General features: G+C 36.1%; 1 protein-coding gene across 5 annotated transcripts in view; it reads left to right on the forward strand.

The window, feature by feature from the left end:
• Positions 1–463: 463 nt before the first annotated feature.
• gulp1a (GULP PTB domain containing engulfment adaptor 1a) overlaps positions 464–23,433 on the forward strand; it is a 53,809-nt gene continuing 30,839 nt past the window's right edge. For 3 of the 5 annotated variants that reach the window (XM_084122510.1, XM_084122507.1, XM_084122511.1), the window contains exon 1: positions 464–604. The gene's annotated coding sequence lies outside the window, so the exon portion shown is untranslated. Of the gene's footprint in view, positions 708–23,433 lie in introns of all 5 variants that reach the window. The other 2 variants (XM_084122513.1, XM_084122509.1) reach the window with 2 other exon arrangements.

The following is a 23,433-nucleotide window of genomic DNA, read 5'->3' on the forward strand; positions in this document are numbered from 1 at the left end:
AAAACATTTGTTTTAAATGTTACAATATGTTATGCAATTTATTATTTACAGGCCTATTTGTTGCTCAAAACAATGGTTTAATATTTCCGTATGTTACATAGGATAATAGCTGATTTCTGTTGAGACAACTTATTCAATATTGTGACAACATGCCCCACTGTTAGGTCAACATTTGTAAATGCATTTTTATCAGTGTTTATGGGTTTTTCTCTGTCTCATGTTGTGCTCTTCTTCCTACAAGATGTTGGAAAATGTCTATAGCTTAAAATGTGTTTACCTCATACATTTATAAAGTAGGGTACACTAGCCTATTTAAAATGTGTAACAGTAATGAGAGAAGCAGTATTTGTTTGTATCAGAGTAGCACTCATAACCCATATTTCTGGCCCTTTAAACAGCCAGCTGGTTGGCGAGACTCCTGCGGTGGCATTTAACTGAGTGGGTGACGTCACTAAACTTTCCAGCGGGTTGTGTGTGTGTGTGTGTGTGTGTGTGCACGAGCGCGCGCTCGCGTGTATGAATGTGTGGAAGATGAGAGAGTGTGTGTGTTGAAGACAGCGTGTGCGTGCACTGCTTGGGACGCGCAGAGGATTCCTGTTTTTCGGTGAGTGGATTGTATACGTTTGCCTCGGAAAGTAAGCGTTTCGGGATCGTGGATTGTGTTTGTACGGCGCTTTTCTTTAAAAAGAAACTTGAAGTCCTGGAAAGTGAGTGAGTCAGTCCTTGTAGAGAGAACATGTGTAGCCTACTGAAACTTTATTTTACATTCTGTTTGTCAGATGTAGTTTCAGCCATGATGTAACATTGGTTTGTTTAAAGCTGCATCCTAGAAGAATGTTATGGACGTCATGTAAGGATGAAATGTGCTCGAGCAGGTTCATTCTATAACATGGATGCACGAGTGCCAGGAGGCGGGATCTTTCTGCTCTTTCCTGTGATCTTGAAATTGACAATGGGATTTAATTGTGTAGTTGTTGTTGTTGGTTGGTGGAACTAGATGTTGAATTTCCTAAAGCTTTGCATTGGTTTTTAATCTGCAGAAAAAGTAGCCTATTACTGTCGCGTCTGACAGCTGTTTGGTGTTTATGTTTCAGATTGATGCTATATTTTATTGATGCGAATCATGCGATATATTAAAATTGGGTCGCATTTAAGGTGAATATATGTAAAGTAGAACAAGTTTATATATATTTCTTCGTTTTTCCCTCTGTGTTGTGTGAGGGACAAAGTCATTTAACAGAGTCTATCAGACAGTTTTATATTTTACCTGTAATAACTTGCGAAGGTCTGTTTTTTCGTCTGTCTGTCTTTTTATTTGACTATTTGTCTATATGTCTGCTTATTTATCTGAGCTGTTAACATTTGTCTGTCTAGCTGTATGTTTCCCGTCGGATAGATGCTGTAGATGCTAGATGCTGCGCTACCTGTCTATTTGTTTATTTGTCTATCTACTGTAGCCTATCTGTATGTCAGTCTGCATTTTTGAGATGTTGTATTTCCCCTAGCTGCCCGTTTACTTGTTTTCCCTATCTGTATTTTGTCTGTTTAATATTTATTTCTGTTTGTATATCTGTCATCTTCAAATTCATCTGTATGTAAATCATGTTCTGTTTTTTATGCACTGGCTTATCCTGATCATATTATTTTGTGTTTTCCATAGCTTGTTGAAGGATTTCCCCCACTTCAGATTTTCAGTAGGCTAGTTAAAACTCCTATTTGGCCATGTGACGCCCCAGGGAGAGACTGGCAAGGTCTGTCCATGGATACCAGAGGCCATTTCCAAGCTGTAATCTGCATGACAATACCTTTTCCTTTAGTGTGAGCTGGTCAGATTTACTGGATTTACAGTCCCTCTCTGGGAAAGACAAACTGATCACTGAAAGTACTTTTGCAAATATTCTGCCAGCAAGGAGACTTCAATTAATTCCCCATGCCATCCATTCTCTGAACATTCAGTCATTTGCACATTCAACATTCAGTTGTTTCCAGAAGAAAATAGCGTCACAGTCCAGCTTAAGTTCAGCGACGTTTCATTTTTGTTTAAAAAAAAAGTTATTAATTTAGTTTATTTATATATATATATATATATATATATAGCCGCTCTAGAGTAAACCGTGATGTCATCGTCCAGTTCAGTTCTTGTATAATAGTGTCAATGCAGGCAGATCAATATTATTGTTGAATATTAAATGAAATGTTACATTTTATGTCCCCAACTAAGCAAGCCAAGCCAATGGCAACAAAGGTGGAAAAAGGTGACAGTGGCAAGAAAAGTTATTAATTCTACCAAAACCAAAACTCCATCAGGTGGCAGAATGGAGAAACAAACCTTGGGAGAACCCAGGCTCAGTCGGGGGGCCAGTTCTCCTCTGGCCAATGAACGAACGGTGTATGATTATGATTCAGGCAGCATTATAGGTCAGAAGTCAGATTGGTTTGGAACAATCAGAATAATATCCAGTTCCATCTGGTTGAAGATTGGAGTCACGGCGGTATGGAGACGGGTTTGTTGAGGATCAGTGCCGATGGCTGTCGTGTCGATGAGGCCTTCACAGGGAAGAGTCTAGTTGACAGAATCTCTGCTGACACTTCAAGAATGCATTGTGGTCGTGTCTAGGTGCAGCTCCTCCATCTGATCTGGATATACTGATACTATAAGTTTAATATTTTTAAACGTGACGTGATTGCAGTGAATAGCAACTTAGCCTATATTTTGGTCTGTTCCTCACAAAAAGACCTGGAATATTAATCATACAGCATGAGTGCTATTTGGTGTATTTTTTTTTTTTTTTGTGATTAATAGCTGGATGAACTTTTCTTGCAACATAAAGGGGTAAATTATGAATTTATGAATTTAGTCCTTTGAACAGGAAAAATATTGCACCATATTATGAACATTTTTTTGATGTTCTCTCTATCTTTCTCTCTGTTTGTGTGTAAATGTCTACTTATGCAATCAGACTTTGTTAGTTTGATGGAAAACGTTTTTACAGTATTTAGAGATTTTTGCTGTCCTGCTTTTATGTGTAATGACATGTTTCCTTTCAGGTTGAAGCATGTTGCTGTGTTTTTCTGTAGATTGCATTTGATGCATTACTAATCTAAAATCATGTTTTGTTTTTGTCAGACATGAGACTCCAAATCTCGTTTTAATTGCAAATGCCAGATCTAGTTCATTATTCAATATAGATGTTTTTAAAATGTCCTTATTGGGATGAAGTTTATAAATGTGCACACTGTTCATTTCCAGTGATCTACTTATTTGCAAGTTTCATAGCTCCAAAGAAGTTAAAGTCTTGTGGTTCTAACACACACAAACGGTAATCTTGTTTACCTAAAAGAGGACATACCGGCTTATATTGTTTTATATACCAACTAATCTCAGCCCCTAAATGAAAACGTTTGCACTTTTAAGATAAAAAATATGTATTATTTATACATTAATCTTTTTTCCAATTGAGGCTGCGGAAGTCCCTGGATATCCCCAAGGAAGATTTTGTCAGATTTAGCTCACTTCTGTGGACAAATGTGTCCCCAAAGTATAGCTAAGACGGTCCACATACACACATCAGATGTGCATTCACTGGGATACATTAGTCCTTGAGGAAACCGTGAAGAAAGGAAAAATCTAATCAACAATCCGTTAATAGTCCTAACACATCTTAGAATACATAACCGTAATTGCATTACACATCGATTATTTCAGGGATGTTCAGCTCTCCCGTTCAGACGTCCTTTTACCATTGATATCGTACTTGAATAAGAAGTTTTTAACTTATGCCCAATGCTATTCATGACATGACTCTACTCTTGATTTCTCAATTTAAACTTGACATATTTTCTCTGTTCATGTACAGTGAACTACGTCTAAGAGCAGTTTTAGCGGCAAAATCAGTTCCATTTTCATTTCTGTCATCACTAAATGTGAAAAAATAACGATTAGAAATCTTTCATCTGCCAGATGTATTTTTGAAAGCACCGAATTGCAAATGAGGGCACACAGAAAAGGATGAAGCAAACATCCAATGACCTCATTACTGGTACAGACAGTGAATTGTCTGAATATAATGGCTCTGTCATGAGTGGCATGAATTTTTTTACTTCATCATTTTTTTACATCTGTTGCTGAAGTCCAGATTAGAGAAAAACAATTAGAACTTAGAAGTGCAAGTTGGCATGAATGATTGATTAACATTAATCTTGATGAAAAGAACAGATTAGGGCTTTTCTTTAATTTTATATTTTTTAAATGGAACACTGGCTCAATCAGTAGAATGAGCTTAGACTGGGACTATGTTTTGCCAGTTTGAAAACAATTATTAACTTTGTAATTGTGTTTGGTGATGATATAACATTTCTGTTTTAGATAAATATTTTATTCAGAAATGTATATTCTGTCATTTCTAATATAAATCCAAATCTGCATCATTTTCTTTGTTCCATGGAAGTGAACAAAAAGTTACATTTTGCAAAATGGAGAGCTTCAGCAATCAAATATGGTGCTTTTGGAAGAGTTCTTTCAGGTTTGACATCAATGACATTTGGTCAAGAATCATTTATAAGCTGACTCTCTGTGTTTCTCGCATAAAGGTATGCATGGCTTTGAAAACTATGGCTTCTGTGGACCACTGTACTTTTATGGTGCCTTTCATTGTTGTTTTGGAGCTTGACCGCACAACCAGGTTATTCAGAAATTCACCTTTTGTGTTCTATGGAAGTAAATGATGATAATTTTTTCAATTTATTGGAATAATTTTTTCAATTTATTTATTTTATTAGAAAATATTTTAATCTCTTATGCCAGAAGTTGTTTTTCTCCACAGACTATGTGGTTATTTATGGCATTTCTCAGTATAACAAACATTTGTTTATACAACATTTTCCCTATCTATCATATCTTAATTAGATTGCTGTCTTTGTTGACCTAAGAGGAAATGCTCCCCTGGGGAAAAATGGATATACTTATACTTGTGTGCCCGTTTTGGTCGCTGAAGTGTTCTAATCTATTCTTCTTCTTGTGACTTTTACCAAATGACCGTGGAGGTTTGAAGCTCATGCCCCCAGCACTTGGCTTTACTTCTGACTCTCCAGCACAACTTTGGGAGTGCTTAAGACATAACTCATGGGAGATCAATCTTATTACATTGGATGCTTAGGTGCAGCCACTATTTGGAGTTTCAGGATTTATTCATCTTTGAGGTTGCTGACTACAAGGGGTAGTTTATTCTGCAGCCCATTATTGTCCCTTGAAATGTATTTGATGATACACTTTTAAGATTTAAATTAGAGAACCATGTGTTTCCCCTATACTTTTTCTTTTGTCATTCGGATGTAGTTTATGTGAAATAAAGTTTCAAGAATGAATTTAGTTTAGTTTGTTAATTAGCTTGGAAACCTTTCTCCCATTCATTTTCTAAATAGCATCTAAGCATTCACCAACAATCTGTCATTGACCTTATAGCTGTGAACAAAAAGACAGTGGTTCTAATACTGCAAAAGTCATTTTCTTAACTCGCCAAAAGAAAAGAAAAAGCTGCCATCCAGCACCAGCATTTTTTTTTATCATTTTCATAAAACTTTCATGGCCCCTAGAATATTTGGCATATGAATATCTGAACATTCAATATATCAAAAGAAAGAACAGAGCCTATGCTTTTAAATGGAAAATAAATAAATAAATATTCTAGCTTCAAGCATTTTTTTTAATCAACACTTGAATGTGGGTAAGTTTCATTAAAAAAAAAATAATAAAAAAAACCCCCAAATTCTGAACAAAATTGCGTTATTGTCAAACACTACGTCTGGATCGGGTTTAGAACGATGATAAAAAACAGAGATTGAATAGATTTCATTCATCAACGCCTCACTGTCCTGTACCTTCATGGGTTCGAAATCTCTTTCGATAACTTAAGGCAGTTTTGATTTATATGCTGTTTAAATTATATTAGGGGTGGGCGATATGACCAAAATCTAATTTTATTTCACAGCAGTTAATATAGATCTTTCTGCTTTTAAATAAGGTTTTAATGATAGCAATTTCTACCAATGAAATACCAATGAAATTTCATAATTCTTGCCACCAGTTTCAATATTACAAAACTACTAGCCTATGTAAAAAAAAAATTCAAGCTTTCTGAAGACAAGTAATGTCAGTAAATAATAATAAAAACAAAGAAACTATTAACAAGCAATAGGACAACAAACTACAATAGAACAAACATAAATGCATACATTATATAAAGTAATCAAATGTATAAACAACACTGCATAGTCTTCATTGTGTAAATTAAATACATTTATTCTTATTAAAGTTACAACGGTGATTCAGTCAAGAGCAGCGATATTTTGTTGATAGATTAACGTTAATGACACAGATAACCACAGGTATGTTAGGCTCAGTTTCTCAACTGTTTACATTAACTTAAGACATAAATAGCTATTTTGACACACAAATACTTGTGTATTAACCGTTAATTATAACTAATTCAAGCCCAATTAGGGGGAAAGTTGCAACTCTCTGGGTGCCATTTACACGACACTGTTTAAAAAAAAATTATGCGTTTTGGCTGTTCATTTACACGACAAATGTGTTTTGGGGGCCTGAAAACGCAAACTTTTGAAAACGTGATTCAAAGTGCAACTTTTTGAAAACTATACTGTTAGCATCTCTGTGTAAACTACAAAAACGCGCATTTGTGAAAACGGTGACATCATGCACATGCTTATTACGTGTTCAGTCAGTAGGCGCATAGTTTTTCTTTACAAAGTGACATTTCCAACTACTGGCCTGGCATGAATAATACAGCGTTTTTAATAGTTTTCGCAAATCCGTGTGGACGGGGATTGTTTTAACAACATCAAACAAGCAGAGGAAAAACATTTCAGTTTTTAGTACATTGTTGTCGTGTAAACCCCCTCAGACAGCGCTCGCATATAGCAAAATTAGTTCTCTTTCATTGCTTATCACGCTTCAACGGTTTAAACCGTGCTTCACTTGTTTTTAAACCGCAATGCTTACAAACGCATGCAAACGATAAGCTTTTGTGACCATGCACCACAGCAACATCACGTGAATGTAACCGCGATAGAGACAATAGTCCAAAATCTCTGCAGGCTGACATATTTCTACCGTATATCGCCAATATACCAGTATATTTTTTACACAATTTCCTGCTTTTCATTTATCACTATATCTGTTATATAAAATTATTTTCATTAATGGCTGTCTTCATTATTTACCATTAAAAGTATCTGGAAGCATGTTTTTGAAATTAAGTTCATGAAATACTGAATGGTTTTTGCCATCTTATGCTGCCTCATTACTTAAGCTCCCATTAGAGTTTATATCTATCAGCTAGTAGAAGCAAAGTTGTTTAAAAAGAACAAACAGTTTTTATCTAAAATATTTTGCTAGGCCTGTATAACTTGATTTAAAGTTATTTATTTGGGTGCCCTAATCAGTATGTGCCAAGTTCTTCCCCAGCTAGACCCATAAAACACAGACTCATGAAACCCAATAAGATTTATTTTTCTTCATTACAAGGCTTGTCTCCATTGACATTTGCACTGAAATGGGATTTGCTCTGATTTTATGCAGCTGTTGATGCCCAGTCTTGAGATGTCCACACAAAGCAATTTACCTTCCCTATCCTAATGCAATAAAGAGATGATGGGCGCACCTGAGAAGCAGTTGTTGTGCTGCTGGACAGCTTAGTCCATCTGATTTTTATGTTCTTTATTGATTGTGATTGTTTAAACGCCTAGGCCAAAGTGTAGACTATTTAAAAATTTTAGAGCATCTTTTACTGTGTCCAGACATATTTTTCGTAAGGTGCTTGTCAATCTTCTAAAAGGGATAGTTCACACAAAATGACACCCGTCATTTACTTGCCCTCATGTTGTTTTAAACCCACAAGACTTTTGTTCATCTTCTTCAGCACACAAATTAAGATATTTGTAATGAAATCTGAGCGATTCCATTGACAGCTACGCAACTACCACTTTGACGCTTCAAAAAGTTCATAAAGAGATCGTAAAACTAATCCTATAATAATATGAAATGCGTTTTAGTCCAAATTTTCTAAAGAGACACGATTGCTTTATATGATGAACAAATTGATTGTAGGCATTTCAAATATAAACACTGATCAGCGAACATTGAACAGAAGCTCAATGTTTATATGTGAATAAAAGACTAAATTGCATCTGTTCATCATTTAAATCGATTGTGTCTCTTCTTTTTACTAAACCGCTCAATTCATATGGATTAGTTTTATGATCTCTTTATATCAACTTTTTGAAGCGTCAAAGTGGTAGTTGCGTAGCTGTCAATGGAATCGCTCAGATTTCATTACAAATATATTCGTGTTCCGAAAATGACTGAAAGTCTTACGGGGTTGAAAAAACATGAGGTTGAGTAAATGATGACAGAATTTTCATTTTTGGGTGAACTATCCCTTTAAATTGTCACAAATCTCAGTATTAGCATAAATAAACTCAGTATTAGCTGTGCGTTTTTTCGATAATTCACATGCCACTGTGATTTCATCTAAGAGCCTGTTCGGTGCCACATAATTCCCAAACCAGTGAAGCCATTATCGTGTCTAATGTCACGCTTTTGCAATAAAAGGCCAGGTTATATAAAGCTGAGTTATTTGCAAACTAAATTGCGCTTTCAGTTCTGTTCTTTTAAAATGGCTCACACTGGTTATATGCACACTTGTTGCCACTGAGTTCCTAATTTACATATTTGAAAATGCCCTTTTAAAATGAGTCTTTTGGATGAGCAGACATACTGATTTAGCGCAGAGTTGATTAAGGTCAAGTTGAAGAGAGAACAAAAAAATTTGTGAAATATAATCTCCAAAGGGTGTATGAATTGTGCTTGTGCAACGCAGGATGTGTATGCAGTTAGGATGCTGGAGTGGCTCATGTGAGAAGGGGAAAAAGGGCTTAGTGGTGTGTGAGGAGAATGTTTGACCTCAGGTGATGGATTATTGAAAACCTCTCCCACAGGAGACTATTCTTCAGTGACAAACTTACTGTATTCCAGTCAGCAAGTGTGCTTCATCCAGTGCTTTAGGAATTCTTTACATAAGCCAGCAACTGGAGTGGCTGGTTACAATGAAAGAATGAACACAAGTAGTCAAAATAACAGAATAACAATCATACAACAGCTTTGTGCAACATGGACGCAATGGAAAAATGTGCCTCTACAGTTTTGCTAAACTCATAAAAAAAATCCTTCATATACATACAATCCACAGCAGTTTCTAGCTGAAATAAACAATAGTGGCAGTAAAACAGAACTGAACCAACTGTGAACTAACTTGAGCTGAATAATGACACTATTGTCTTGCTGCATTAGAGCTGAATCGAATTTTGTTTCATATTTTATTAATTTTGCAACATCAACACTGTTATTGAAACGAACTGAATCAACATTGAACTGACTCGAGCTGAATAATTCTGTAGAGCTACTTGTATCTAAATTAAACTCGTTTGTAAATGATGAACATTACTCATTTACTGAACTGAACCAACAGTGAACTGAATTAAGCTAAATAATGACACTATTGTCCTCTGTAGAGCAACATATTATAATTTTTCAGAAATGTCACCACAGGCAAATTTTTCCACAGAGCCGGTTGGCTTTGTATGAGGAAAGGAGTCAACAGACTGCAATTTAACCCATTATTCACTGATAATTTCCCTCTCCGTTGAGCTGTAAACTTAGTTCACCCAAAAATGAAATTTTTGTCATCATTTACAAACCCTCATGCTGTTCCAAACCTGAATGAGTTTCTTTCTTCTGTTGAACACAAAAGATGATATTTTAAAGAATATGGGTAATCAAAAATTGACTGCACTCATTGACTTCCATTAGTATTTCTTTTTTCCTACTATGGAAGTCAATGGGTGACGTCAACTGTCTAGTTACCAACATTCTTTAAAATATCTTCTTTTGTGTTCAACGAGTTTCTGAAGAAAGAATCTCATAGAGGTTTGGAACGACATGAGGGTGAGTAAATGATGTCAGATTTTTCAATTTTGGGTGAACTATCCCTTGAAGAATTGCTGTGACCGGATAATTGAGTTAGTGAGTCACAAATCGAGCCGTTCGTGAATTCAACTCACTAATTCTATCTTCGACAAAAAGTTCACTGGAGGGCAATATTATCAGCAAAATAATGACAATTTCGGCTTTTTCCACACATACTGTAGCTTAAGTGGAATGAACTACATCAACATTATTTATTTATTTATTTATAGACATGGCCACTAAGAGCTGTTGTTTTATAGGAAAACGGGAGAATAAAATTTCTCCTTTTGTGTTTCACAGAAAGAGTAACAGCTTACAAGTAGTGACATGAAGGTGACTAAATAATTGTACACTTCATTTTTTTGGGTGAAGTGTTGTTTTAAGGTATCACCATGGAGTGGTTGAAATGAAGGCGTATAGGGCTACAGAAACCAAAAATACCTTAAAGGGACAATATTTTTGCATTAAAATATCCAAAAAGCACTAGTACAGTGTTATACATTTTGTTCACTTGTGTACTTATTATCCCAAATGTTTCCAACCTTGTTTGAATACAGAGAAATTTACCATTTTAACCAGTGTAACACTGGCATCAATGGCGTCATGTCCGAATTGTCCTCGGTTTCCACTTTTACTGGCGTAGAAACCATGGCAGTACAGTGAGTCTCATGAAAAAATGTGTAAGTAGTAGTTATGTGAAATTGTGATCAAACGTAATGGTTCTAAAACTTTATTTCATTACTTCATCCATGAACATGATTTGTCAGTCCTGTCAGATTGATTGCCATCGGCAGTGGAGGTGAAGACGACAACTCCTATCATTCCACGCTCCTTCACCTTGTCATCAAGCTATGCCTTTGTTATTGTTTTGAATATGCACCTCTAGCAGCAAAAAATACATACTGTGCCTTTAAGTATAACAAGAAATTATCTATTAAAATAATTGCTATATAGGTGAATGTCATCAGAATAAATGGTTGCTTCTATTTAAGAGCAATAGCCAAATTGAAACCAATTCTCTCAGCTAGCGTGCTTATTAAGGCCTACAGTTTAGGCATAAGACTAAGATCATCAAACAACTCTGATTGGTTTAATGCACGTAATTCCCAAAACACACCCATTACTCATTATAAGAATAGGGACAACCCTTTTAGATGCGCCTGGCGCGCCGACCATTTTTTAGTCTAAACTGCAGCAGTAATGTATTTTCAGGTTCATATCTTACTAAAGGCAAGAGAGTCTCAAAGCTCTAGACACTCACAAAGTTATTAGAATCATTCAACCCTGAACTTGAGCTGTATTTACCTTCAGAGTCTCTCCCAAGAGGCTTTAAGTCATTCCTGCCACATGATTCAGTTGATGTGGAGTGATTTGGACCATTTTGCTCTTTTCATAACAAATGCTCTCACCCCTACTGAAATGTAATCGTTTTAGGATATCTATGTGATTCTTACCTGAGGCACTGATCGTATCATAGATTAGTGGTACTGTATATAAAATTAAATAAGATTTCAGCCTGAGGAGTTTTTTGGCTGAACTTTTCCTTTAAGAGGTGCTAATGTGACTAATTATGAAATGGTAGGCTATATTGATTGAACTTTGCCTAATTTCCTATTATGCATGAGTATGCTTAAATAACATTTATTGATATTTAACCTCATGATCATGATATTTATCTCTTTATCTTGTGTATTGTAGAGGAATATAGGAGGTATATTTCACTGTGCTGTAATGCCACAAACATATCAAGCACAATTGTTTTCTTTGATAATAGTTTCTTGAGGACCAAATCGGCATTATAATGATTTCTGAAGGATCATGTGACACTGAAGACTGAAGTAATGATGCTGAAAATTCAACTTTGCCATCACAGGAATAAATTGCATTTTAAAATATATTTAAAATAGAAAACTGTTTTACTGCAGTTTGGTCAAATAAATGCAGCTTTGGTTAGCGATAAGATACTTCTTTTAAAAACATTTAAAAATCTTACCAACCCCCAACTTTTGAATGGTAGTGTGTCTATTGAAAATAGCATTTATAATTTCTGGCATGTTTATTCAAGAGACAAAATCATTGTTTTGTTATAACCTAGTATCTCAGTGAGGTTTTTTGGCTTTTGGCATCTGTTTTTCTGAACTAAGGTATCATTTAAGGACACACACACACACACACACACACACACACACACACACACACACACACACACACACACACACACACATCCACATCTATCTTTATGAGGACATTCATTGATACAATGCAATCTCTAGCCGCTTACCCTAACCTTACCCATCACAACTAAGTGCCTAACCCGAACCCTTACCCTTAACCTAATTATAACCTTATCCCTAAAACCTAGTCTTGACCCTAAAACAGGCCTTTAAAGGGGTCTCAGAAAGTGAGGACCGGCCACTTTACTCTCTTTGTCCTCACTCCAATGGTCTAAAACTCAAACTGGTCCTCACAAAGATAGTTCTACAATTACACACACACACACACACACACACACACACACACACACACACACACACACACACACACACACACACACACACACACACACACACACACACACACACACACACACACACACACACACACACACACACACACACACACACACACACACACACACACACACAGAGTGTGGGAAAACCTGAGTAATGCATAATCCCAGGATTTATGCACTGTGTGAATACCCTTTTTCCACTTGTTTCAACTTCTAGAAATTGGACATGAATCCCGCAGCTACTCTTAAGAGTTTTATAAGATCTGCCGTATTTCTCCTTAATCGTTCTGGGTGATTTATGTAATGTTATAATACTTTATCCTTACTCAACTTTATGCAGAGACAACTAAAAAACATCTTAAGATAGCTTAAGCTTCTTTGCTGGTCTCCCATTTAGTTTTTTAAACAATCCGAATAGCCTGGCACAGCAATGGTTTGGTTTAGAGAGGTACTGTCTTTTTGGCTGACCAATAGAAATTTTATTCTGGTGACACTGGTAGCGCAGAAATTACACGCTTAAATAAAACACAGAGACAGAGAGGATGTTCAGAAAGACCTAAAAAAAACACTTTTGTCTTCTGGAATGTTCCATGTTCCAGTCCATCAGCAGAATGAAGTTGAACCACACGACCTGTGCTTTTGACGCCTGCTATCCGACAGCAATCAACCCTGTTACTGGGCAGTTTTCTGAAAGCTGAAGTGTTTAGTACAGCATGGCCTTTTACTACCTTTGACACAGCTAGTATTCTGTCAGAAAAGTAGATCACTTATGGCATTGCTGATTCTTTATTGCAGAGTCAAGATAAAGAACCCATCACCACCCACTGCTGCTTTGTGCTTCCAGCCTTTCATCTCACTTCTGGCCCCATGCTCCCTCTAGCTGGCCTGGCTTGGCCTCTCTTCTTTTGTTCTGTGAGCCAGGACATTTTGTTTTACCTTTTTTGCCCTTTGTGAAGATAGTTAGACAGGGTGTAAATACATTGCTGTGCAATTGGATTTATATACCAGTAATTTGGTTGGACACGTAGATACTGCATGCATGCTTGTTATGCTTGTATCATAGTTTAATTTTGACAGCAGACCAGTCTTTTCTTCTCTATTTGAGGACTGAGGGAGCTTATAAAATGGGCTTTATGATTGAAATCTATATTTTAATACATTGTTTTTCTGTTCCATTCCAACATTCTCAATACCATATTATGCAAATTAAGCCTTTTGCTTCCAAGACATCAATGTCGCAATTCTGAAGAAAAAAAAAACTAGTCTTAACATATCAAAACGAACATAAATAATTGGAAATATGTATAGCAGGTTTTTTTTTACTTGTTCCGTCTTGTGAAAGTGCTGGTGGTGTTGTTTTTTGCTGGGGGAGATGCTGTATTAATTGTTTTTATGTTGTCCACATTAATCACAGAAAATAATGTGTGAAATTTCTCACCATTCATTTTTAGTGATGTGATTCTGTGATCATGCCTGTGATGTAATTTCAAGAATTATATTTTAGTTATTTCTTATTTTGTGCTGTTGAGTTTTTTTTTAAATCTTTGCTCTGATAAAGTCAAAGCTTAAATCTTGAGAGATTTATCTTTTTTTTCAGTCATGCTATATGATTACATGATAAATGCCTCTATATTCTCCTCAGAGGTGCACAATAAACCCATATATGATCAAATAAAGCAGTGAAATCGATGCAATTCTCAGATAAAACCTATCATTCAACTAATGATAGATTTTTCTTCATCTTGTGAATTTAATTCTTCCAAAATTAGTTTCTTTTGTGTGTGTACCAACTTGCTCAAAGGATAGTTCACCAAAAAAGAAAGAAAATTCTGTCATCAATTACTCACCCTCATGTTGCTCCAAACCCGTAATACTTTCTTCGGAACACAAATGAAGATATTTTTGATTAAATCAGAGCGATTTCTGTCCCTCCATTGACAGCTACGCAACTGACACTTTGATGCTTCAAAAAGTTTGTAAAGAGATCGAAAAACTAATCCATGTGAATTGAGCGGTTTAGTCAAAATTTTCTGAAAAGAGTTGATCGCTTTATATGATGAACAGATTGAATTTAGGCTTTTATTCACATATTAACATTGATCAATGGACATAAACAGAAGCTCAACCTCAAATGTGCTGCGTAACACACGAGAATGAATTTCATTGGTTCTTGAAGCTCAAACGTGCTGCATAACACGAGAATGAACCTCATTTGCACATCAAGCAAAAATGCTTAAGCATCCAATTACCATAATTGAGGTGTCTGTTCATCATATAAAGTGATCGTGTCTCTCTAGAAAATTTGGACTAAAATTCATATGGATTCGTTTTACGATCTCTTTATGAACTTTTTGAAGCGTCAAAGTTTCAGTTGCGCAGCTGTTAATGTAGATACAGTAATGAAAAAAGAATTTGAATTTTTGGGTGCACTATCCCTTTAACAGCCTGTACTTATTTACATTTGTGTAAAAGAATAAGCAAATATATGCATTTGTGCACAGCTGCACAGATATTGAGCAAAGCAATTTTAATTAGATTGAACAAATTTTTGATTCCTTTTTCATATTGAATAAATTATATTTACAATCATAATTAATAGGCTAATCGTTTTTTTTCACTTAGCAGTTACATTACTTTATGAGATGGCCTTATCTGCTAAGGATATATGTAATGCTATTGGCCTAAAGTATGTCTCAGGAGGCAGAATGTGCTACATACCTTTTATTTATTTATTTTTTGCTCTTTACATAGACTGCTAACAAGGGTGTGGAACACCAAAACAGCAGATTATTTGAAATCACAGGATTTTTCTTTTTGCAAGAATTCAAATGTTCCAGTCTATGTCAAACCATGTAATCTAATGGATCATATCTCTCATCAATGTCTCCTCAGTTGTGGGTCTTTTGCACTCATGTTTTGACCTTGGGTGTTTTCTGCAGCTCCTGTGGAGACAGAGCTGCAAGCAGCTGTAGGACATCTTGGCAGCCTGGTTTTATCTTGTAAGCTGTGGTCTTCTTTTTCATTATTGCCATCCAGGGCTATGTGCCTCATTATTGTCCTCTTCACCTGTCAGAGCTCCACCAGTGTTTGGGATAAAAGACTGTGATTGATGGTAATCATTCTGTTCATGTGACCATGTGAGTCTAGCAAAATGGCATGTTCTCTTCATGCTCTTGTTTTTTATTGCAACCCAGGCTCATTGGGAATATGTGCCTCAACATTTCTGCATAATTATATTACAATGCTTCTTACATTTTTGAGGACACTTTCAAAGTGTCCAATGTCCAATGGGGTGTTTGTGTCGCTGTTGTCACGTTTGTTTGTGAACAGTAATTTCATCTTTATCGCAACTGCAATGCAGTACTAAGCTATCAAGCAAGTTTGCTATGTCAGAAAAGACATAATGTACAAATGGAACTCAACAGGTTATGTGATGCAAACATCTAAATGTATTAGTTTACAATTCATGCACTATGGTAAAATTGTCATAGCATAATATAGTGCAAGAAACCATGTGAAAATAAGTGTTTGTTAATGGATTATCTGTCATTGTAATCATAATTGGTGAGGAATACAATGTGTTGGTCTTTAACTGCCTCTAGTGTTCAATTCAGCTGTAAACTGCAGTGAATTTAATGTATAAGAAAGTTTTTGGAGTTTTGCAAAAATGTAGGTAGATGCATGTTTTTCCAATGAGCTTAGATTGGTTTATTACATGTTTCTGGTAAATCTTTCCATGAAGTTACAATGAAACTACCCAAAAGCAGCATAATAGTAGTCCATATGACCTATGTGCTATTTTTCAAGTCTACTGAAGTCATACGACAACATGGCAGTTTGGCACATTAACAGAGAGTGTGGTCTGAGGTGTGGCTCATCCAATCAGAATTTAGAACCATTTTATAATATATTTGTTTTATAATTGCTTTCCCATGGATCAACACATTTACCTCACCAGTTTTACAACACCACTTTATGGCATACATTGAAATCTGTTAAGTGCAAATTTTTTGGATCTCAATTTCATGCAGTCTGCCTTTGCCTGTCTTTTTAGTGTATGCCAGAACATTTTGGGAAATGCATTAGGATGAAAGGACACCCATCTTCCATGTTGTTTGTGTTTGAGCCTTAATCTTATCCTGCATCTCACCCGGAATATAGACACTTTGAAGAAAACGTGAGAGGTTCCGCATAGATGAAATTATCACAATGTCACACAACATCATTGGATTATTAACACGGTCATTTTCAGTTGAGGTCTGTATGGTACCGTGAAAATGTTCCACACTAGCCCTGGATCATGATCCTGATCACACCAGCCATGGATCCTGGATCCCCAGTATTCTTTTGGAAATGGTGTTTCAGCCCCCCCACACACCACTTTTTGTTCATTTTCAGCTCAAATTGAATGAAGCGCTAATCTAAAACCTGGGTGTTGAAGTGTCGATGTCGAGTGTTTTTTTTTTTTTTTTTTGTAAACCGTAATTTCATCCATACAAATCAGACTTATATGGGATGTGGTGTCAGTTCTTCTCTTTCTGACTACAGTTACTGTTGTTTACTACTTTGTCAGTAGTTGTGACTTTTATCAAAGCGTCTTTGCAGTACATAGATGGCAGCCTAGGGTTAAGTGTCTTCCTCAAGGGCACAGAGAAGATAGTTTATTGATCGGCTCTTTTGGGGGTTTGAATCAACAACCTTTCAGTTACTAACTCAGCTTTGACTTCCAGTATAAGTGCACAATGTATACACACAATATAAAGCCTCCAACAGAAGTTTATCATTCAAGTATGTAATTATTTTCCACTAGGCATAGACCATAATTAATCAAATTACCTCTCTAATTAATCTAAATTTAACCAGGCCAATTAATTTCCTCCAGGAAATAAAGCTTTTCTAACTAAATTGGTATTCAATTTGTGAGATATTACGTGCTATTTGTGGAATTCATTGCTTTAGAGAATCAGTTTTATAAAAGAGCCCCTAGCAAAAAGAACATCAAATGGCTTTTATAATGCAATATATTCCATGTTTTCCTTTGACAATAGGATTATTTTCATCTATGGATCATTATGAGTTTGTGTCAAGACGACTTTGGTAATATGGTCATTTTGATCTCCATCTCCGCTATCTATGAGAGCTTTAATGTCACAAGACTGATATATGGGGTAGCGTTACTGCCACAGAAAATGGCAGTGATTGTTTTTCCACCATGTATTTTTTGACACACTATACACAAGATAAAGGGCCCATGGGTTAGTGTTCAATGGCTCTTTATTCGATTCTTCCATTGAGAGCACAGACATCTAAGCTCGGAAAATGTGTACATGGCTGGTGAGCATGTAAAACAGAAAATAGTATAGCTGTACACGTCTGAGTGATCAGTTAATATAGCGGGTTGCCAGTCTACTATATGTGAAAATAATAGCTCTAATTCCAGTTTTATAAGCCCATAATTAATAAAATACCTATTTTCTAGTTGGATAATGTTCTGCTCACATCAAAAGCAATGGAGAAAGGACTGCAGACAGTGATTGATAGATGCATTTAAATGGCTTTTCAGTTTGAATGGCTCAATCACCAATAGCTTTTGAAAATATAGCCTGATCTTGCATAGTACTGTTGTACTGTTAATTTAGAGTGCTTTCTATTTATAGAAGCTGGAATTGTTCTGGAACCATTGCAAAACAAAGCTGAATGCTGCATTCTTGTTTTTCACCGCAGTTTATAGTTGACCGTCCTGCTGTGAACAAGCAGACAGACATACTGCAGAAAGGTTTTAACTGGGTCCATTTAGGCTTATCAACAGAGACTGTATATTGAATCTTTTGAGGCATTTTCTTTGCTATTCTTTGCTATTTGCGCCGGTATTCACAGAAGCATCATGTCCATTCAAACATATGGAGTGCCACTTGCAGCAAAGGTGCAACACATTTTTATATTCATAAATATTAAGATAATTAAGTTGCACAAGTATTGTAGTTTGAAAAAAAATGTTTGTCTAAAATTCTACACTGTAATATGCACTGCACTGTAACAATAAATGTAAAAAATGTACAAAAATGGTACCTTAAGGTTGTAACAACTTTCAATGTACACTGCTGTACCTTTAGCACAGTCTTAACGGGATAGGCTAATTTATCCAAAAATGAAAATTGTGGCATCAGTTTGTTCCAAAATGGTATGCTCTTCTTTCTTCAGTTGGACAGATATTTTGAAGATTAAAAAACAATAATTCCCAATATATATATAGAAAAAACTTTGGCTACAGTCTGTTTTTTGTTTTCAGTATGTATTCAATGTTATGTAAACTCACCTAGTTTAAATACTGAAATTCAAGTATGGTTTAATCGATAACGTGAATGCTCCCTGTCCTTTTCAGCCAGAGGTCTCCCGGTCTGCAGTTCAGGTTTGAAGCCTGATTAATTCCATTTTACTTTCTCGGAATTACTGTTCAACTTAACTTGACTCAGTTGACACATGAAATCAATTATTCTAACTGGGTCAGGCAGTAATGTAGCCACTACCTCTGTTTCTATCCTCCCTCTTTCTCAGCACTCTAGACTTATTAGCTTTGGCTTTAAAAGAACAATAATGGAGTAGGGCCTCTCGGAATATTAAGGTTCAGACTGATTTTGTTTCCTTCTCAAGCTGAAGCTCCATTGAAGCTGTTTACAGTCAGAATAATCCATTTGTGCTCCTTAAGGTTGCTCAGTGGGGGATGGTTGTTTGGCTCTGTTGACCTCAGTTTTAGCAAGCATTTGTAACTGGTTTAATAGATGGAAAGGTTGTGTCTGGCTCTTGGAAGCTTGTCTCCAATAGCTTCCAAAATTCATTCTGTCGCAGTCTATGTGGCTGGTTTTAAGGCTCTTATCTGCCCATGCCAGAACATTGGCATTGAGACTGTGGTGGAAATGTGGCTTGGAGCACTTAGTAGGGTTAAAAGGCTTTACATCGGCCAGAATCCCTTTAGAGTGAGAAATCTGTTAGAATAAGGATGTGTTTTCCATTTAAAACCTTGTAAAATTATGGAGGATTCTAACAACAAACCCTTTCCTGCCCATTTCTTTAACCCTTTTTTAACCATCTTCACATCTCTGCTTTTAAAGGTCCCATGACATGCTACTTTTTGTAGGCTTTAATATAGGCCTTAGTGGTCCTTAGTACTGTATCTGAAATCTCTTTCCAAAAATTCAGCCTCGGTGCAGAATTATAGCCACTACAAGCCAGTTACAGAATGAGCTTCCTTCAGACGGGCCGTTTCGGTGTCTGCAGCTTTAAATGCTAATGAGGAGGAGAAAGGGGCGCAAGGTGGAGGGTGGTTGTGGCCTTGACCATCTTGCGCAACGGTACCATGCATGTTTGTTTATGTTGGATATATTGCAATGGCACAAAGACACGCAGTCGTTCAAGCATTTCAGTTTGACCCAGAATCTGATCCAGATGGAGAAGCAACGGATGAAGAAGTTGCAACTCAGCGGCTCCAGCAGGACGTTTCCGAATGGTTAGTTTAAAATATTATGTCTGGATACGGTACTTTATTCGGATGGTTTACAGTTATTATCATGTAGCTAACGCGAACCTACTGTTGCCTTTTCATGAGAGATCTGTAACATCTGTAATTTATCTTATTACAATTACATCAAGCTCTGCGATCTTGAAATGCGGATATCGCGCGCGCCATATAACTAACAGGAAAACGGTTATCTAAATAACAAAGAAATGTACAACACTCGCGTTACAGTGTGTGTATTCACACACATACTTGATGCTGTCTACCTTTACATTAGCGCAAGTAACTGCATAGCTGCATAGCTAATGTTACAGCCACATTCTACGTGTAAGAAGCTAGGTAACCATAGTAAAGCAACACACTTATATATCATTTGTTGACTTACTTGTCCGAGGTGTGTAGCTGTGTGTACCCTTCGGTGTTCATTTGTACATCCAATTATTGAGCAATTATTATGCTTCGCTCGCTCAAAAGCCATGATATCTCTCGTGGACAAACTAAAAACGCGCGCGCGCGTTCTACTTCCTAGCTCATTTTCTCATGGGCGAGAAATATTCTCTGGGCGGGCAAAGCAGAGAAAGGGGAGGTAACATTTCTCCTTATAACGTCATAAGGAGGAGATTCAAGATCAGCCCGGTTGAGCTTCCATTTTCTCAAAGGTAGAGAAAGATAGCAAAAGCTCGATTTACACCGATTAAAATTTCTAGAAACTTTGGGACCATATACAGGCTAGGGGAACTCATATTAATGTTAAAAAACCTCAGAAAGTGGAAATTTCATGTCATGGGACCTTTAACAGAAGCATGTGGCCAGTCCATTATTCACTGAATCCATTAGTTTCCTTGCAGTGTTTGCAGTAAGCCTTCTCCATTGAAAAGGGCTAAATTTCCCTCTGTCCTAAATGTCACTCACATTTTCCTCCCCTCCATAAGTATAGAAATTTTGATGTGCTGACATCTTCAAGTAGTATTAGAAAGGCTCTTGAACATTCTGCTGGTGTGTTTGAGAAGCCCTCAAACTACTTCATGTGAATCAAATGAAGACAAAATGCCTGTCATATCCTGTGGGTCCTTTCTGCTGATGACAGCAGAAATATCAATCTATCTGGAACAGTCCTCAGGACAGCAGGGTCTGTGTCTGATTAATACTGTACGTTCATCCTTCACTCTTTTCTTTTTTAAAGCACCTCCTTGACTTGCTTTCTAAATAATCCTTTTCATACATACCTTTAAAGGTTCACTCAGCAGGCCGTATTGATGAAACCCGAATTTCTGTGAAAATTGTTCGTAAACCATTCTCCATTCAAGAAAGGACTGAATGAATTGCACAGGAACTCGAGTAACACAAGTTTCATTTTGCTTGTGTTTCACTAGCTCTTCTTCATCCCAATGTTTTCATACTGTATACTGACCTGTCCTAATCATCTTTTGACCTTAACAGTTTTCACTAATCACAAAAATGATTTTCACTGGCATGTGGAATAGAAGATCATGTCTCAGCTAACTTCTGTTAATGAGTATATTTAATGCTAAACATACTAAACAGGCCATCCAGTTTTCTTTCTATAAAATGTTCTCCCCCTGCCTGGATGTTTTTTCTGCATTTGAGGTGAATGTGTATGACTTCACCAGATGTCGGGGGATCATTGGGTTTTTGTGGGCAGGAAGTCAAAATGGTTTTTTCACATTCCTCTTGATTCTAACAGCATGTACACCGTGTTTTTTGGCCTAATATTTGGGGTGAATGCTAAATTTAAGACTAGGTTTGCTGGGATTGGCAGTATAGTCTGTCTAGGGAGAATTTTTACACCAAAATGTATAAAAAAATTAATTGGTGCAAAAGGATTCCAGCGTCTTCCTTTTAAATGAAGTCTAAAAAGGAATGTTGAATAGCTTCAAGTATTTCAAAAGGATCATCAGCAGAAAATCTCATTTCCTGTTTGCATACAGTAATGTGGTGCTTGGTCTGGAGTTTTGGAGTACTGTGGCGTTTTGTTGCTGACTTAGGCTAAGGAGATTTGTGAATCATTTAAAGGGAAAAAGTATATGGAAATCTTTTCTCAGAAGAGGTGCAAGTTGTCTGCTTTGCTCTCAAGACCATGAAATCCCATCTCATGCTTTATTAGCTGATGAAATCTTTTGTGTTCTTTGTGGTAATGTACTTTCTGACTGTAGCTTCTGGTAGTCACACTGCATTTTTACCTCCCATGGTTTCCAATCATGCTGTTTTCTATCAAAGAAATTATTTGTCCACTTACGATTATGATATTGGGTCATTCCATGTCAAATCACTCATTTTTTGAATTTAATATTTTTTTCTGTACAAAGACAAACATAAATAGTGATGAAAGCCAAAATATTAAATGTCATGGATGTATGTTTTACTGAGATTTGGAGCCAAATTACAGGGGAGTAAAAATGACTTTAGAAAGATGGCAGAATCATTATTTTATTTTTACACAGAGATTGGTAGGTATATTAGTAAAATCTGTTGACTTCAGCAAATTAGCAATCTTTGTTGGATTATATGCCAACTGTGACGGCTCAAAAAACACGTGTTTTTTGCCTCAAGTTTGCATGCCTGTAACTCAAGAAGTAGTAAAGAAGATATCTTAATATCTTTTTAGATTCTGTTCTTAACAAACTTTCCTTTTGGTATCTTCATTTTAAAGGCCCTCGATGGTTCATTCCCAGAGATATGGGGATCTAAATGTGGCTACATGAGTAAATTGGTAAATTGTACAAATTTTCAGTGGTTGAAAACCAAATTTGGGTCATTTTGCATACTGCTGATGCTTTTATTTCAAAGAGGAATATCTGAAGAACAAATAATGTTGAAACTAGAAATATATCATGTTTTTCTATTAACACAATTGCATAGAACATACAGTACCTGTCTGATTGCCATAAATATTGTTTTTCCAAAGTTTGCATGCCTGTAACTTTAAAATTATTCAATATATCTTAATATCCTTCCAGATTCTCATTCTTAATAAGCTTTCCTTTTGAAATCTTTGTTTTCAAGGCCCTAGGCTATATAGTTCAGTTTCTCTCAAATTGTTGAATTTTACCCATTTTCAGTGATCAAAAACCAAACGTGGTTTACTTTCCACACAGCTGATACTTACTGCATTTAAAGAGGAATGTCTGAAGAATAAATATTGTTTAAACTAGAAATGTATCTTGTTTCCCTCTATCAAAAGAATTGTATAAAACATAACATTCTTAGTACCACAAATCTACTGAAAATGGTAAAGTTGAGGCACATTGACTTGCTCTCAGAAGTACATTTTATAAGAATCTATATTTGAATCAGTTTTAGGGATATTTGGAAGATGGGATTTTATTCATTTTAATAGCTTCTGAA

The sequence above is a fragment of the Abramis brama genome (genome assembly GCF_963993115.1).
Source record: "Abramis brama genome assembly, chromosome: 8".
Taxonomy (NCBI): Eukaryota; Metazoa; Chordata; class Actinopteri; order Cypriniformes; family Leuciscidae; genus Abramis; species Abramis brama.